This window comes from Centruroides sculpturatus, unplaced genomic scaffold (genome assembly GCF_000671375.1).
Source record: "Centruroides sculpturatus isolate CEXI.00-Female unplaced genomic scaffold, Cexi_2.0 scaffold1295, whole genome shotgun sequence".
NCBI classification, from domain to species: domain Eukaryota; kingdom Metazoa; phylum Arthropoda; class Arachnida; order Scorpiones; family Buthidae; genus Centruroides; species Centruroides sculpturatus.
This window is the reverse complement of record NW_019385620.1, coordinates 124,684-145,228: the sequence shown is the minus strand read 5'-3', so window position 1 is coordinate 145,228 and position 20,545 is coordinate 124,684. Positions and strand designations below refer to the sequence as shown.

The 20,545-nt window shown below is 30.1% G+C and overlaps 1 protein-coding gene across 1 annotated transcript in view; it reads left to right on the top strand.

Annotated features, from left to right (window-relative positions):
- The window catches only part of LOC111640667, a 102,394-nt gene that overhangs the window by 16,699 nt on the left and 65,150 nt on the right, over positions 1–20,545 (top strand). The gene's annotated exons all lie outside the window — the stretch shown is intronic.

Genomic DNA, 20,545 nt, shown 5'->3' with positions numbered 1-20,545 from the left:
AAAAAAAACGCGATTATATTAAAAAAAGTTGTGATTACGATTTTTAAGCTTAGTGCTCAACATAATCCCTCTTGAATCATCCCTATCACCCCCCAATAAATCATACAACGGCGCAGTCCATTTTAAACCAATGGGAGCACAGGTAGAAATGATTGACAGGTCAAATGACGTCACTTACGTGACGTGATTCACGTCACGATGAGGAAAACCATTTTGCACTGGACAGTACATGATGTGATTATTGCATTACTTTAATTATATAAGTGACATATCCAAAAATAATTAGTAACAGTCTGATGTGGATATTAATTACAAATACATAAAAGTAAAAATAATAAATAGTAACACATACCAACATTAATAATATTAAGTTACAAAAGATACATTGTTTCTGATACAATATGTAATATAAATATAGAAATTTGAAAACTAACATCATTAATGGTTACATATAATAATAAACTATATGAAAATAATTGCAAAAAAAATAAATATTACATTATTCTTTATTTATTGCCTTAAAAGCGTATTTTTGGTTGCTCCTAGCTGCTTCTAAAAATTTATTTTTATTATTTTTCATAAAAATTATTACATTCAATTTTTATTTTACTGCAAATTAGTAGTTCAGCTTTAACATTTTCCAGTGTTAATCTGTTTCTTTTGTCTCACCATAGGTTATTCATTGAAGAGAGACATCTTTCAATGCACACATTAGAAGTTGAAATGCTAAACATAAATTCAATTCTCTGAACGTTTGGAAAATTTTTTTTTTTTAATATAATTGCTCATAACAGTGAATTATTTTTTTCTGCTTTTAACTTGTATTTCAAATTTCCTATTCTTTTCTGTATTGTGCAAAGTTCATTAAAAACATCCGAAAACCAGACAAATTAATAATTAATCTGGACCATGAATTTAAAAACCGGCTTGTTCGGCCTGGTGGCAACACTAGTTATAAACATTAAAAATTTTTATTATTATTTACATACTAGATATGCATTATCTCTGATGTGAGAAGATATAAATTAGAACAACTCATATCAATACAATAGTCTACATTAATATTTGTTTTACACATTTAGAAATTTTTTTTACACATTTTGATAACAACAAACATTTAGAAATGATATAAATTTTATGTAACAAACTATATACTTCATAATTAAATTTAAAAAAAATCTGTTTATATAGAAGATCTATCCAAAATAAAGACCTTCAAATAAATAGATTATTATTATTATATTATCTATAAATGAAAGTAATAAAAGTTAACAGCCACTGAGCCAAATAGTCAGATAATAATTTCACTAATATTCATAAACCATACTTTACAAGTAGGACAAAGTTTTTAATTTAGATAATAGCAAATGTTTTTTGGCCTCTTTCAGAGGCTTTCATCAGTCTTACATAGAATAAACCAACATATAAGTCAAGAATTATAATTTTAGAATGTTTTCAAGGTTGTTGTTCTATGTCATTGCTTTTAAATGATTACTTTTAATAATTTTGCAAAATCTTTTAGTTTTTAAGAAATAAAAACTTTANAAATAATTAGGATCAATATTAACAATATTTTCAGTTAAACGCTTTAATCTGTTTATTCTGCAATGTAACTATTATTCTAGTTTTATTGTTATTTTGCTTGTAAGACACATTTCATAATTATTAATGCTTTTTGGTCTATGGACAAGTCTCACTTGTTCAGTTTTACATGTTATACTATAGAGCTAAGTGGCATTAGATTTGGATATGGTTGACATAAGAAGTATGTTATCAGTGGAAATGGTAATTTTTTTTCACTGATAAGTGGCATGCATTTGTTAATATTTTGATGTTTTGTAAAATGGCTGTGTGCAGAAAGCTATCAGTCAACAAAGCTTTACATTAAATAAATGATCAGAAATACATAGTTCTGATGCCAAAACCAAAAAAAGTGAATCTTGTTTAAGCTCCATCAATGTAAACACCATACTGTTATATCAGAGTTTTTTAAATTAAAAAAGGACATTTTATTCTAATTTTTAAAACATTTTTTTAATAATTATTTTGTTAATTGTTTCACATTAACAAAAGTACAAAGAAACAAATCCCAAAATATCATGACAAATATTATTTGTTTTTTTTATTTTTATAAAATAGCCAAAAAAATCCCAGTCTGCATGGTATTTACAAAAGCTTATTCTCCAGTCCAGAAAGTGTTACATAAATTCTTTTTAAATAAGTGATAATTATTACCAATAAACTTTTAAAAGGTTATTTGGTGATTATTTAAAATAATAAAAACTCAATTTTTAATGTATGAACTAAAATTGAAGAACCTTACATTTTAAATATAGTCTTAGTGCAATTGCTAACTGATAAAATTAGATAATTATTGTGTAGGTAAAAAGAGTTATTGATATTAAGCACTATAAATGTATAATTAGAATTCAACATTGAGTCAGAATTTTATATTATTTAATCCTTAATTAATTTTCAATATATTTTATACATACATAAATATATATTGAAAAACAAGAGTGAACCATGTTTTGATGTTTTATATGCATGCAGTTATGGAAACTAGTTCTCTTATTTACTACTCACACTGTTTGGTCTGAGGAAATTTCTAATAGATTTATCTATTATGTAGATTAAAAAATTGAATTGAAATATCAGGAAATATTTCAAACTAAATTAAAATTTTTACTAAGTTACTAAAACTTGTCTGTCAACTTGCTCTCATCTTAATGACAAATTGACAGCAGTCTGAGAAAATTGAAAAGCAGACCAATATTTACAAACTAAAACTTGCATTTTAATGTACTTTCATTGTGTTTTAAGCTTGTAAAGCATTAATAAATGGATTTTTTATACAGTCAAACCTTGGTTTACGAACTTAATTCGTTCCTAAAAAGTTGTTCTCAAAGTGAAACAAATTTTTTCATAAACAATATAAAATGGATTAATCTGTTTCCGGCCACCAAAACAAAGCCTTAAAAAGTAAGGCTTATCTTTTTAGTTGTATTTCATGCATAAAAATGTCTACACATGCAATATAATACTATATTATCTATATATATTAAAAACAAAATGTTTCATCAACAAAAACCAAAACTGAAACTAACACTTTACAAAGAAGTGCTATAAATGGAGACTCCATTCTGCCTGAATGAAATATAAACAAATCGATCAAGACAGACAACAAGTACTTTATCCACACTTTTGGAAATATTAGGATTCAATTGATTTTGATTTCAATTTTACTTTTAATTTTAGTTTCAGTTTCATTGTAGAGGCTAGAGTTTTAATTATTATTTTANTTGATTCTTAATAAAACAGGCTGGGCGCCCATGAAACTTTCCCTTTTCATCCCCTTTCCTATCTCGCTTTACTCTTTCCCCTTTGCCTCTTCCCTTAACTACCTTTCCTCTACTCTTCTTCACACTCGGGCAATACCAATGAGTAGTCCCGAGTCTTCATTCCCTTTATGAAAATGAAAATGAAAATCAGCACAGTTTGAGGATTCAGGAAATTGTCCTTACAAAATTTTACAATTTTTAAGTGCCACTCCATTATTCAATATCTTTTTTATTCAAGTAAGCATACATGTCATCTCAAATTTGCCTATGGATTTTGCAATATTCAAATTTTCAGTTTGTTTTCTGCTTTTCATCAGGCTTTCTTTAATAAAAGCTGATAGTACAGGTTTTTTCTTCCTTGTCCTAGCTTTCTTATCAACCAGGTATTGTTGACATTGCTTTCAGACATTAGCATTTAAGACTGTCACAGTATTTTGATTTTATAAATTAATCTTTGTATTTAGTAAAATAAACATTTTTAGATAAGTGTTGTTAAACTTTTATTTAACCATACGTAAGTAATCATTTGTAAAAATGAGGAATGAAATAGTGATATCTTGGTACTCAAACTGTTCCCAACTCAAATAATTTGGTATTTGAACACAATTTCTGGAGAAAAATTGATCGGTACTCGACTGAACAAATGAGGACCCCTAGAACAAATTTTTGATTAATAACATATTTTTATTTTGTCATCCATAAAAGTTTTTTATGATAAAAATAAGAAAATGAAGATGCTGTTATCTCTAAGTTCAAGAAAAAAAGCTCAGATGATGATGATACTTTGTAAAAAGAAAACACCATTGTTTAACTAAAATTAATATTAATGCATAATACAATACTTTTAATTGTGATTATTAGTTGATTATTGNTGCTGTTATCTCTAAGTTCAAGAAAAAAAGCTCAGATGATGATGATACTTTGTAAAAAGAAAACACCATTGTTTAACTAAAATTAATATTAATGCATAATACAATACTTTTAATTGTGATTATTAGTTGATTATTGATTGCTTTAATATATATATTTCTCTTAGAAAAAGTATATTATTCTTTTCCATATCTAACTTTTAGAACCTAACCCTATGTTTTGCATTAGCCCTTTGTTTGATACAGCATATTCACATGACACAGTACTTTTTCAGAATGTAACTACCATGTTATATGAGGGATACCTGTATTATAATGGAAATTCAAAATTAATTAAGCATTTCTTCATCAAATGTTTGAATTCTATGTTGTTGTCAATAGTGTTTTGACTTGATAGTTATATTTTTATTTTATCTTATATTTGGATTGAAAAACAGAAAAATCATAAATGTATAACATGTTACAAAAGGAATTATATTGTTTTAATTTATTATTATTTTTAAAAGTGATTATATAAATAGAAACTATTATTATTCTATAATTTGTTTATCTAACTGACAATGTGTTGAGTTGGTATTTTGCTTGAAAATTTTTTCAAAAATGGACACATGAAACTTAATGGAAAAAGAATAGCTATAGTGTATTAAAACTATTCTTTTTCCATTAAGTTTCATGTAACACAGAATTAGTACATCTTACACAAAACAAGGTGAAAGAAAGGAGGACAAAAAGACTGTACAAGATATTTGTATAATGCAAAAATACAAAAGATTTAATCTTATTCGACAAATGTTATGACATCATCATACAACATACCCTGGTGGTCCAGAATATAAGGTTAAGTTTTCTAATCTTCTCAACACAATGATTGTAAATTTGGCTCAAGATTGCATCACACATTCAGTATTCACTGAATGCTGAGCAAAAATTTGGCTGATACTGAGTAGTGTGGATGATTTACTCCTGACTTTGCTTGACAAATATTTATTTGCCATTTTCCACTCCTTGTCAGTATATTGTGCCAAATCAAAGGGAACAAATAAGTAATTATTCAGCAATCTACATATAACAAATGTGTACAGCCATCTTAAGACACTCATGGAAAATTTCTGATAACCTGATTCCTCAGAGCTGCTGGCATGCCCTTAATTGTTTGAGTCGTCTGACCATTATTTATGACATATTATAAAGTATAATGACATTTAAGATTAGCTATGTAATGAAATTAACTTTCAATAACAGACTTATTTTTTATGAAGATTGAAATCATTAAACAAAAATAATTAATGTGTTTAAACTAAGATTGTTACCAAATTACATTATATATATTAGAATACTTATTAGAAGAAATTTCTGATTTTTATGAAATTCTGAAACTTATTACCCAAAATACAATTTTGAACTTAAGTTAAAAAGTAGCATAAATAAAAATTTTAAATGTTTTCTTAATGTCTATAATTAAATGCATACAAATAAATGGAAATCAATTTTTTAAAATTGAAAAAAATGTAAAATTCTTTTAATTTTGTTTAACTAAAAATTACTACACATTTACAATAACAAATTTTCTTTGATGTATTATTATATAACTTATACAAAGTTGTAATAAATATAATAGGGTTTATTTTAATTACTAAAAATATTTAAGATGAAGTACATTTTCTATTTGGTAAATGTACAGTACAAATAAATATTAGGTTGGGGAAAAAGAAATCCATTATTTTGTTGCAAGATGGCTGTAGTAATACATATATCGTAAAGTATTGATGAAACAAGTTCAGACTTGTGCTCATTGGAAAAGTGACATTCTGTACTAAAAAATTTTTACAGTTTTTTGATTGATCGATTCAGTTGAGTTATTGGTGTAAAAGATGGAAGTTAAAAAAGAAAAAATTTGGTATGTTTTACAATTTTGCTTCAATAAAGGCGAAAATGCAAGCCAAGCAGCTGAAATTGTGAATGGTGTTTATGGTCCCAATACTGTCACAGTCAATTATGCGCAATTTTGGTTTTGTTGATTCCATTCTGGTAATTTTGATGTTAAAGATGCACCTCACATGGGTAGGCCCATTGTCGAAAATGTCGATAAAATCATGGAAATGATTGAAGTAGACCGGCATGTTAGCAGTCGTAGCATTGCCCAGGAGCTAAAGATTGACCACAAAAAGTTTTAAACCATCTGCATAAAGCTGGATTCAAAAAGAAGCTTATGTTTGCGTGCCACACAAATTGACACAAAAAAACATGATGGATCAAATTTCCATCTGCAAAGTCTTGGCCAAATGGAATGAAATTGACCCATTTCTTAAACGGATGGTGACTGGGGATGAGAAATGGGTTACATACAACAATATTGTGTGAAAACAATTGTGGTCAAAGTGCAGTGAAGTGGCTCAAACAGTAGCCAAACCAGGACTAATGGCCAGGAAGGTTTTGCCATGCATTTGGTGGGACTGGAAAGGAATCATCTTCTATGAGCTGCTTCCATATGTCCAAACACTAAATTTGGACCTCTACTGTCAACAATTGGACCGTTTGAAGCTAGCGATTGACCAGAAGCGGCCAGAATTGGCCCAACAGGAGAGATGATGTGTTTCATCAGGGCAATGCCAGGCCACACATATCTATAGTGACTCGCCAGAAACTTGGGAGCTTGGTTGAAAAGTTTTGATGCATACACCTTATAGTCCGGACCTGGCACTAAGCAATTACCATTTTTTTTTTATCATTGCAAAACTTCCTTAGTGATAAGAAATTGGCATCAAGAAAAGATTGTGAAAATCACTTAGTCGAGTTTTTCACCAATAGTCTCCAGGGGCAGCGGCGGCCTTATCCATTGCGAGGCTCTGGGCGGCAGATCTTTGCGAGGCCCTGGGCGGCAGATCTTTGCGAGGCCCTGGGCGGCAGATCTTTGCGAGGCCCTTGTCCTTTGTGCAAAGTATGTGAATTGAAATAGTAGGCACTTATTAATATTAATATATACTGTACTATAAATTAAATTNAAGCTTCGGTTATTTTATATAATCAACGAACACTCAAGTGGTGCATCAACCACTACAGCCTGTATTCTTTTTTACTCGTCAGATTAGGAATAATGTCGCGCGGGCCGGATAGAACATTTCAGGGGGCCGCATCTGGCCCGCGGGCCGTAGTTTGCCCATCACTGCTCTAAGGAGTTTTGGTTTTTCTCCCCTACAACTCTTATTATATTACCTGTAGTAAGCATTTCAATCTCTTCTTTGGATATGGCTATCGCTAAGGCCTTATCAAAGGTTAGGGGTTTCCTCAACATCACCCTCTGACAGATCCTTATATCTGTACTGCTCAAGAACTGGACCTTAAGCCTCTCGTCTAACTCTTTTGCTTTCACCCATTGAATAACAGCTACTTCTGCTTCACCGTCCCCTTTATGCTCAATCTTCATCTCTGTGGCCAGAGATTATAATTGAACTGCATATGCCTGAACGTCTTCGTCTTGAGCCTGGATGCATGCATAAAATTTCTGTAATTTAATTAAGGTGGGGACACTCTCAAATCGTTCCATTAAATGTTAATTAAATTCTTCGTAACTGTCAACATCTTTAATTCTTCTATCTCTCCTAGCAAATTGCCGTGCGATCCCTGTTAGCTTTAATCTAGCTACCACTAATTGTTGTGCCTTTGTCCAGGCTGCCAATCTTCCTACATCCTCTAAGGATTCAAAACAATCTCTAATGCTCTGGTCTTTTATTTTGCCTGAAAATGTCGGGAGCAATGGCACTAGGCTCCCTACACTGCCTAAAACAGCCTGTGGATTTTCCTCAGCCATTATTATTAAACTTATTTCTATCTTATTTTAACTTGAAGTATATAACTATCTAAATCAACGATCTCTATCGATATGAAAACCAAGAGTTGCAAAACAATACAAATCCCTATACAGTTCGAATTACAAATTCTCAGTGACTCAAATCCAGCCTTTTTGTCCTCTCCAATTTACACCAATATGTGGGATTAGAGGATATTAGTAAATCGAAAACTCCCCTCCTATTACACCAATTCTGATTTTAAAGTTTCCAAAACCACACTCCCAAAAACCAAATATGATGTTTAGGGAGGTTGAAGTAAATAAAACCCCACTCCTGCTACACCAAATATGAGGAACCAGGGATATAGAGTATTCTTAAAATGAACTCTGTCACTTAATCGACACTCAATCGGATAGATTGGCCTGCAGCATCAAAGAATGGCTTCCTAAGACTAAAAATGAGAACAGAAGTTCTTGAGAAACTCTTGTAAGTTTGTTTTTCCTGACACCAGCCTAGATATAGCGTTAGGCATGCTCGTAATCTTTTTGAAGGAATATCGAGTGAGAGGGTCACGAGTAAGTGGAGGTGACGTAAGCTTGAAGTTGAGTCAAGAATGACACCATGTTAAACCATAACAAGAATTTAATAAAGTCATAGGGATTAAATACAATAAAACGAAAGAACTCTAATTTCTTATAACTACTCTAATCACGAGAGAGAGAGAGTTTACATATACATTAAGTTGTACTACCTTACTTAAGGAGTCGTCTTTGTCCTTTGGTAGATGTTGAAACTGATCAGGTTGAGAGAAGATCGGGAGGAGAATGTGAATGGGTGGAACAAATTTCTATGCACACATTATATTAAGTTTGGCGGGAAGACTTTTCTTTGGCAGCATATGGCCTTCTATGGCATGTTCTCTTTCCATTTAACTGCTGTNATGTATATTTAATTCAACAAACATATTTAAACACGAATACTTGGATGCCATTTATATTATGTGAATGTCAATTAACATGGTTTTTATTAATTAATTTGATTTAAATTCAATTGAGGTGTGTACTGAATAACAGAAATAGTATTTTTCCCACATGCACATTGAAATATAATTTAAATTGCAACATTGTCAATGATTTGAGTCATAACTTTGTGACTTCTAATAACGTGAGGTGATCTCGGCACCACTAACTTCTGAATTAGTGGTCCGTTGTTGATTGGTCAGGCCATCAACTTTCTTTAACACAGGAAGTATAGGGAGTTGGAAGTATGGACAACTCTTGCCGAATAGCTTGTTTGGCAACCGAGTTATCATATGGCAACCTGGGTAAATATAGCATTCAAAATTTTGTTCATAAACAGGGGTGTTTGTAAGCCAAGGTTTGACTGTATATATATTTGTTTGAAATTATTATTTAAAATTTGACTCAGTTCTCTTAAGTGATGTTTTAATGGCATAAATTAATCTTAAATGTGATTCAGTGTGTTCAGATTCTTGTAATTAATTTCAAGTATCGTAGTTTAATTTTCAAAATATAACAATATAAATCTTAAATTATTGGCCTATTAATAGCCAAAAAGTCCCATTTGTAGATATTTAGATAATATAAATCTTATTAATCATTGATGGTTGACTAGGTATGGCATTATCAAAGACACAATCACTTCATCACTCTAATCATCATCTGTAGTACCTTCAAACTCTGTCTAAATATTACCTTCAGTCATACATCTTTAGTAGCCTTAATCATTCACACAAATGCCTCCTAATGCAACTCTGTCTAAATCTCTTCTCTTTGAAGTTCAACTCCAAAATTATCTCTCTTGATCAGCACAGGCTCTGTCTGTTTTGCAAACTTGATCCAATCAACATTTATCATTTCTTAGTATATTGCAATCCTCTTCAACTAGTCTGTCTGAAAAACAAGTTTGAGCTTTCAAACATGTTTCCTGCTTAAAAATTCCAGCTCTACTTCCATATCTTACAGTATTCAAAAATAAGGATAGCCAACTACCTTAGCAAAGTTAACAAAAAATTATAATCAGTTCAGCTGTCTGTACTCTTTCTTCACATATCCCATAATTGTGGTCAACCGGTAACACTTTGTTCTATACTGCTCATCAAAATTTAAACACAGATCACAAAAAGTTCTTTTGCATGAATGACTATCTCTGCCGCCTTTGTTGCAATTTCTTATTGAAGATATCATTCTATGCTCTCAAGCTGCATTAATGCTACAAGAGGTCACATTCCATATTGACCTCAACATTTGTATTCAAACCTCTATTTTTTTGTATTCCCATTTATTGTTACTTGCATTCATTTATTATTTTTTCTGTTAACATTCACTAATTTTTCCCAAATGTATATAAACCTAATGTATGTATGTATAACCCTATGAAAGGTTTAAAAATTTGTTTAAGTAGTTTTGAAAATATTGTCATTTTTGTGATTCATGCTTAACTTTTGACAGCCAGTGTATTTTTACTGTTTTTGTTCAAATTCAATTAAACTCTATAACTCTTCCTGGTACAGGGATCTACTACCTAATAACTAAAAGCATTTTGTATAACATAGGTCTGAAATGAATGATTAGTAAATATAGGTATATTTTATATAACATGGTTTTAACTCTAACACAGTTTGAACGTTTTGAAAAAGTGTTGTATTATGCAAATTTGTGCTGTACAAAACAAGGGGTTAGGTTCCAGAAGTTATCGAAATGTACTATTCTTTTTCATTATTAAGAGAAATATGTTTATTAAAGCAATCAATAATTAATTATTAATTGGAAATAAATTAATGATTACAATTAAAAGTACTGAATTATGCATTAATATTAATTTTAGTTAAACAAGAGTGTTTTCCTTTTGAAAAGTAATTGTTGTCATCCCAGCTTGTTTCTTAATCTTGATCAGAAGTATCGTGCAAAATTTTCATATTTTTTTATTTTTATGAATGACGAAATAAAATGCTATTAATTGGAGAAATTTTACATTAGGAGAAATATACAAGGTAGCTTTAAAAAGTTCCCGGAATTATGCTGGGTTAGTCAATTAAAGGCATGATAAAAGGAACATGTAATGCATATATTATCTCTATTCCTGAAATGTTTAGTTATGTTCAAATATATTCATACTCGCTGCAAAGATGACAACAGTTACCATTCACTGAAGGTCCTGTTAGTGAAATGTCGCAAAATAGAGTCTGGTGAAAATGTCTGTGGAAGAATAACATGCAAATATCAAATTTTGTGTGTTATTGGGAAAAAACCTGAGACCTTGAAGATGCTTCAAGACGCCTATTTAAATCTTCCATGAAGCATTCTCAAGTTTACTAACTGGCAAAAAACGCTTTCATGAGGGATAAAAAGTATCACTTTTGATTTGATCATCCATCGACATCAATGTCTGAGGAGAAAATCTCGTGTCGATTGTACACGAGATGTGTGAGGTCATACAGAGAGCAGTCAATTGAGCAGATCGCCAAGACAGCAAGAATTTAGATTGGAAGTTGTCGTTCCATCCTGCATGATCAATTGAACATGCATCGTGTTTGTCAACACACGGTGCCATGAATGCTCACAGCAGACCTCATAAGATTTCTCTCTCTTCCTCGGTATCTAGTACTCTTCTCCCAGTTTTCTTACCTTCTTGAAAGTTGCTATCAAGGGATGCCACTTTGAGAATGAGGATATGGGATGAGGTTATACAGAGTGCAACATCTGCATTGCAGGCGCTGTTGCGAGATAGTTTTCAAGAATGTTTTCAGCAGCTATACCAGCATTGGTAGAAGTGTGTGGTTGCCGAAGGACATGTTTGATTTGTCAATTGTACATATACTTTGAAGAATAAATCAATTCTGGGAACTTTTTGAAGCTACCTTGTATAAATTGTATTTTATAATATAGTCAAGAAGGGTTGATAATAATAATAATAATAAGCGGAGAGACCAAACGGTTAGGAGTTGAAAGTTGAAATTTGGTACACAGTTAGGTACGCCATGAGATTGCACACTAAGAAGAGATTTTTGGAAATTCCCTCCCCCCAGAAAGGAGAGGGTTAAGGATTACCCTGAAGAACTTGGCTTTTACTGTACTATTTTAGATGCGGTTTTGAGGGAAATCAAACATATTTTTAGACCCATCTAAAAATTTTCTAATTAGCCTTGGAAGAGGGGGGGCTTAATTCTTGCACCCAGTGAAAATGGATAAGATCGGCTATATAACTATAAAGGTTACTTATGTAAGGGTTTATCTTTATCAAATTGAGTGCCCAATGTAACACATTTTAAAAATAGAGAATTTTTAAAATGTGTTAGATTGGGCACTCGGAGTGATAAACTCTTACTTAAGATAACTTTTTTAAATATAAATCAAATATTATAATATAATAAAAGGGTTAGAAGTATGAAATAATTTAATAATCTTAATCTTTCCTGTTGTTATTTTTTGCCCAAGCAATGCTGGGCTCATCTGCTAATATACATGTATTTCTCCTAATGTGAAATTTTTAATGGTAAGTTTGCAATTTCTCATCTCTATTTTTAATATCTTGACCTATCCAGTTGCCATTCATTATAAGTCACTAGTTATTTTGAGCAGCAGATGGCCGAGCAGTCAAGGTGGCAGCCTACCATTCAGAAGAACCCAGGATTGAATCCAGACTGGTCGAAAAATCCCCAGGATTTGTTCGGGGGTAGTCCATCGGGATATGTTGGGCTCTGCCCTCACTACCAGGCCACCTTATTGTGGATCCGGCCGAACCCATAATGGGCTTGCTAAAAGAGGCCCTCTTAGTGCCCACAGGGCAGAAAGAGTTTTTAAAAAAAAAGTTATTTTGGAATTTACAGATAGCATAATATGCATAATATCAGAAGTGCTAAATAATATTGAACAGATAATTATTAAAACAAAAATAAAGTTATTGGGATAGATAAAGTATAATTAGTACATTAAATGAAACTATTGCCGTTATTAATGCTTAACAAGTAATTACACAGGCCTCGGAGTGCCATTTTTTCTCTGAAAAAGTGAGAAAAGTGAGTTGAAATACAGAAAAAGTGAGTGCAATAGTGACAAAACAAAGTGAAAACAATGGAAGGAAAACTCAGCAAAATAGCAGTAAAAGTTTCTTTTTATTCTGTTATGGTTAAATACATTTTAAAATTTCTGTNTCCATTGTTTTAATAATAGTTAAATGTATATATATAATTTTTTTATATTATAAATTATCATCATTATAAAAAATTTCAAATCATATTACATTTCCATAATAATCAAAACAGTTCTTTATATCAACTAAGGTTTTTAACAACCTGTTCGTGCAGAATTGAATTAACTAATTAAAATTCATGTTATTTATAAAAATCATATTGATGAATTGGCAGTGAAACCTTGGTTGAACAGTATCCCTCATTATTCTGCTTAAATTTAAAAGAAAAAAGAAAATGGACTCTGGTAGTATTAATTAGTTCCTGAACCTTAACATTCAGGGTTCTGTCACAACTCACATCTTCGCTTGAAGCAGTGGCAGAATCCCGTCGAGCTACGATCTGACACTGCCAGTTGATTGAGCGTCTTTCAAACAGGTACTTGACTATCATCTTCAGCAAGGAAGATCAGTCATGGTTAGCAGCCATTTATCATCACTTAGATGTTGACCTTTAGAGACTTTTTTTCTTTAATAAAATAGAAAAACAGATTTGGAAAGGAAAATTTTTAACATACAAACATAAATGCATGATTTCTAAAGTACTTTATTTTAAATAATTAATAATAATTTGTTTCTTTTTTAATTACAATTTTTAAATCTCTCAACTTTTATTATTATAATTTATACTTTATTTAAGATTTTCTTTATCTCTGATATAAATAAATTTCAGAATAAATATAATTTAAAATTAAGTATGTCATTAAAAGTGTGATAAAACAATATACAATAAATACAAATGCTTTTTCAGATTTATTTACTTATATTTATTTTTATTTATTTATTCTTTACATTCTGCTATTTACATAAGTTTATTTACGGATATGCTTTATAGAATTTATTTCATTATATTTTTTAACAAATGAAACCATTGTAAGAAATTACTATGATACCTTTTAGTTTATTTTAAAGTAGAAATAGTTTTTTATATTATTTAAATAAATTAATACTAGATGTAAAACTTTTTGAACTTCTATATTTTATATCCACTTAATTATTCCATTTATTCTCTTTATAAATTATATGCCCCTAATCAAACTAGTTTTTCTAATTATTGCTAATTATAAAAACATATCTTAGTATTTTCATATTTTACATTTTTGTAAAATTGGTAGTATTTAGAAACAGTTTAATTTAAAATTTGATTCTTAGTTCTTAAAAGCATGCTTTCCATTTTTTTTAATAGTAAAAACATATTAATAATTAAATAATTAGGATCAATATTAACAATATTTTCAGTTAAACGCTTTAATCTGTTTATTCTGCAATGTAACTATTATTCTAGTTTTATTGTTATTTTGCTTGTAAGACACATTTCATAATTATTAATGCTTTTTGGTCTATGGACAAGTCTCACTTGTTCAGTTTTACATGTTATACTATAGAGCTAAGTGGCATTAGATTTGGATATGGTTGACATAAGAAGTATGTTATCAGTGGAAATGGTAATTTTTTTTCACTGATAAGTGGCATGCATTTGTTAATATTTTGATGTTTTGTAAAATGGCTGTGTGCAGAAAGCTATCAGTCAACAAAGCTTTACATTAAATAAATGATCAGAAATACATAGTTCTGATGCCAAAACCAAAAAAAGTGAATCTTGTTTAAGCTCCATCAATGTAAACACCATACTGTTATATCAGAGTTTTTTAAATTAAAAAAGGACATTTTATTCTAATTTTTAAAACATTTTTTTAATAATTATTTTGTTAATTGTTTCACATTAACAAAAGTACAAAGAAACAAATCCCAAAATATCATGACAAATATTATTTGTTTTTTTTATTTTTATAAAATAGCCAAAAAAATCCCAGTCTGCATGGTATTTACAAAAGCTTATTCTCCAGTCCAGAAAGTGTTACATAAATTCTTTTTAAATAAGTGATAATTATTACCAATAAACTTTTAAAAGGTTATTTGGTGATTATTTAAAATAATAAAAACTCAATTTTTAATGTATGAACTAAAATTGAAGAACCTTACATTTTAAATATAGTCTTAGTGCAATTGCTAACTGATAAAATTAGATAATTATTGTGTAGGTAAAAATAGTTATTGATATTAAGCACTATAAATGTATAATTAGAATTCAACATTGAGTCAGAATTTTATATTATTTAATCCTTAATTAATTTTCAATATATTTTATACATACATAAATATATATTGAAAAACAAGAGTGAACCATGTTTTGATGTTTTATATGCATGCAGTTATGGAAACTAGTTCTCTTATTTACTACTCACACTGTTTGGTCTGAGGAAATTTCTAATAGATTTATCTATTATGTAGATTAAAAAATTGAATTGAAATATCAGGAAATATTTCAAACTAAATTAAAATTTTTACTAAGTTACTAAAACTTGTCTGTCAACTTGCTCTCATCTTAATGACAAATTGACAGCAGTCTGAGAAAATTGAAAAGCAGACCAATATTTACAAACTAAAACTTGCATTTTAATGTACTTTCATTGTGTTTTAAGCTTGTAAAGCATTAATAAATGGATTTTTTATACAGTCAAACCTTGGTTTACGAACTTAATTCGTTCCTAAAAAGTTGTTCTCAAAGTGAAACAAATTTTTTCATAAACAATATAAAATGGATTAATCTGTTTCCGGCCACCAAAACAAAGCCTTAAAAAGTAAGGCTTATCTTTTTAGTTGTATTTCATGCATAAAAATGTCTACACATGCAATATAATACTATATTATCTATATATATTAAAAACAAAATGTTTCATCAACAAAAACCAAAACTGAAACTAACACTTTACAAAGAAGTGCTATAAATGGAGACTCCATTCTGCCTGAATGAAATATAAACAAATCGATCAAGACAGACAACAAGTACTTTATCCACACTTTTGGAAATATTAGGATTCAATTGATTTTGATTTCAATTTTACTTTTAATTTTAGTTTCAGTTTCATTGTAGAGGCTAGAGTTTTAATTATTATTTTAGTATTTTTAAATTTAATTATTATTTTTTGTTTTAATTAACTGGCTACCTAGTATTTATAAATATTAATATTATAATAATTTTTATTATGTAATATAATATAATGTATATTTAATTCAACAAACATATTTAAACACGAATACTTGGATGCCATTTATATTATGTGAATGTCAATTAACATGGTTTTTATTAATTAATTTGATTTAAATTCAATTGAGGTGTGTACTGAATAACAGAAATAGTATTTTTCCCACATGCACATTGAAATATAATTTAAATTGCAACATTGTCAATGATTTGAGTCATAACTTTGTGACTTCTAATAACGTGAGGTGATCTCGGCACCACTAACTTCTGAATTAGTGGTCCGTTGTTGATTGGTCAGGCCATCAACTTTCTTTAACACAGGAAGTATAGGGAGTTGGAAGTATGGACAACTCTTGCCGAATAGCTTGTTTGGCAACCGAGTTATCATATGGCAACCTGGGTAAATATAGCATTCAAAATTTTGTTCATAAACAGGGGTGTTTGTAAGCCAAGGTTTGACTGTATATATATTTGTTTGAAATTATTATTTAAAATTTGACTCAGTTCTCTTAAGTGATGTTTTAATGGCATAAATTAATCTTAAATGTGATTCAGTGTGTTCAGATTCTTGTAATTAATTTCAAGTATCGTAGTTTAATTTTCAAAATATAACAATATAAATCTTAAATTATTGGCCTATTAATAGCCAAAAAGTCCCATTTGTAGATATTTAGATAATATAAATCTTATTAATCATTGATGGTTGACTAGGTATGGCATTATCAAAGACACAATCACTTCATCACTCTAATCATCATCTGTAGTACCTTCAAACTCTGTCTAAATATTACCTTCAGTCATACATCTTTAGTAGCCTTAATCATTCACACAAATGCCTCCTAATGCAACTCTGTCTAAATCTCTTCTCTTTGAAGTTCAACTCCAAAATTATCTCTCTTGATCAGCACAGGCTCTGTCTGTTTTGCAAACTTGATCCAATCAACATTTATCATTTCTTAGTATATTGCAATCCTCTTCAACTAGTCTGTCTGAAAAACAAGTTTGAGCTTTCAAACATGTTTCCTGCTTAAAAATTCCAGCTCTACTTCCATATCTTACAGTATTCAAAAATAAGGATAGCCAACTACCTTAGCAAAGTTAACAAAAAATTATAATCAGTTCAGCTGTCTGTACTCTTTCTTCACATATCCCATAATTGTGGTCAACCGGTAACACTTTGTTCTATACTGCTCATCAAAATTTAAACACAGATCACAAAAAGTTCTTTTGCATGAATGACTATCTCTGCCGCCTTTGTTGCAATTTCTTATTGAAGATATCATTCTATGCTCTCAAGCTGCATTAATGCTACAAGAGGTCACATTCCATATTGACCTCAACATTTGTATTCAAACCTCTATTTTTTTGTATTCCCATTTATTGTTACTTGCATTCATTTATTATTTTTTCTGTTAACATTCACTAATTTTTCCCAAATGTATATAAACCTAATGTATGTATGTATAACCCTATGAAAGGTTTAAAAATTTGTTTAAGTAGTTTTGAAAATATTGTCATTTTTGTGATTCATGCTTAACTTTTGACAGCCAGTGTATTTTTACTGTTTTTGTTCAAATTCAATTAAACTCTATAACTCTTCCTGGTACAGGGATCTACTACCTAATAACTAAAAGCATTTTGTATAACATAGGTCTGAAATGAATGATTAGTAAATATAGGTATATTTTATATAACATGGTTTTAACTCTAACACAGTTTGAACGTTTTGAAAAAGTGTTGTATTATGCAAATTTGTGCTGTACAAAACAAGGGGTTAGGTTCCAGAAGTTATCGAAATGTACTATTCTTTTTCATTATTAAGAGAAATATGTTTATTAAAGCAATCAATAATTAATTATTAATTGGAAATAAATTAATGATTACAATTAAAAGTACTGAATTATGCATTAATATTAATTTTAGTTAAACAAGAGCGTTTTCCTTTTGAAAAGTAATTGTTGTCATCCCAGCTTGTTTCTTAATCTTGATCAGAAGTATCGTGCAAAATTTTCATATTTTTTTATTTTTATGAATGACGAAATAAAATGCTATTAATTGGAGAAATTTTACATTAGGAGAAATATACAAGGTAGCTTTAAAAAGTTCCCGGAATTATGCTGGGTTAGTCAATTAAAGGCATGATAAAAGGAACATGTAATGCATATATTATCTCTATTCCTGAAATGTTTAGTTATGTTCAAATATATTCATACTCGCTGCAAAGATGACAACAGTTACCATTCACTGAAGGTCCTGTTAGTGAAATGTCGCAAAATAGAGTCTGGTGAAAATGTCTGTGGAAGAATAACATGCAAATATCAAATTTTGTGTGTTATTGGGAAAAAACCTGAGACCTTGAAGATGCTTCAAGACGCCTATTTAAATCTTCCATGAAGCATTCTCAAGTTTACTAACTGGCAAAAAACGCTTTCATGAGGGATAAAAAGTATCACTTTTGATTTGATCATCCATCGACATCAATGTCTGAGGAGAAAATCTCGTGTCGATTGTACACGAGATGTGTGAGGTCATACAGAGAGCAGTCAATTGAGCAGATCGCCAAGACAGCAAGAATTTAGATTGGAAGTTGTCGTTCCATCCTGCATGATCAATTGAACATGCATCGTGTTTGTCAACACACGGTGCCATGAATGCTCACAGCAGACCTCATAAGATTTCTCTCTCTTCCTCGGTATCTAGTACTCTTCTCCCAGTTTTCTTACCTTCTTGAAAGTTGCTATCAAGGGATGCCACTTTGAGAATGAGGATATGGGATGAGGTTATACAGAGTGCAACATCTGCATTGCAGGCGCTGTTGCGAGATAGTTTTCAAGAATGTTTTCAGCAGCTATACCAGCATTGGTAGAAGTGTGTGGTTGCCGAAGGACATGTTTGATTTGTCAATTGTACATATACTTTGAAGAATAAATCAATTCTGGGAACTTTTTGAAGCTACCTTGTATAAATTGTATTTTATAATATAGTCAAGAAGGGTTGATAATAATAATAATAATAAGCGGAGAGACCAAACGGTTAGGAGTTGAAAGTTGAAATTTGGTACACAGTTAGGTACGCCATGAGATTGCACACTAAGAAGAGATTTTTGGAAATTCCCTCCCCCCAGAAAGGAGAGGGTTAAGGATTACCCTGAAGAACTTGGCTTTTACTGTACTATTTTAGATGCGGTTTTGAGGGAAATCAAACATATTTTTAGACCCATCTAAAAATTTTCTAATTAGCCTTGGAAGAGGGGGGGCTTAATTCTTGCACCCAGTGAAAATGGATAAGATCGGCTATATAACTATAAAGGTTACTTATGTAAGGGTTTATCTTTATCAAATTGAGTGCCCAATGTAACACATTTTAAAAATAGAGAATTTTTAAAATGTGTTAGATTGGGCACTCGGAGTGATAAACTCTTACTTAAGATAACTTTTTTAAATATAAATCAAATATTATAATATAATAAAAGGGTTAGAAGTACAAAATAATCTAATAAGCCAGAAAGGAAGAAATTATCACAAAGGCATTAATTATGTATAAATATTGCTATATTTGCTTTAATTAAAGCCTTTGTGATAATTTCTTCTTTTCCTGCTTAAACAAAAGATCGAGGTAACATCCAACTATCGAATTCAATAATCTAATAATCTAGATCAATGGTTCCCAATTAGTGCAGGAAGGGGTACGTGCGGCAATCTAAAATTTAAATGCATGAGATGAAGCAATCAAAAAAATAATGGGTGGACCATCAAAAATTCGGCAATTTACAACATGATATCAAATACACAAATTTGTTTATTTATAACTAAAAATATTTTCCAATTTTTATCAAAAAAATGCATTTGTGACTATACCTAAATGAAATTCTTACGCATGAAACAAAAATTGTGTTAATTGTACAATTATCATTATCGTCGTGTCAGCGAAGCGGCAATAAAATATTTACTACCATTTTGCACAACATACCTCTGTGAGAGTGGATTTTCGGCCACGACAAACTTGAAAACTAAACATCGTCACTGACTTCGACTCGAAGATGACTCGAGACTGAAGCTGACCAAAAAGCAACAAGATTTTACAAAGTTGTGCAAAGAAAATTGTGCACATTTGTCACATTAAAATTAAATAACCTTATGTTATTTTCATTATTATTAAAATTATATTTTAAAGGTAATAAATGTAAAAAAAAACTTATTCTATTTATCACTAGCTGTCTACCCACAGCTTCGCCCGCATTACATCAAATTTTCTCGTGGGAGTAAGATATTTTCTCGCAGTAAAATGTAGCCT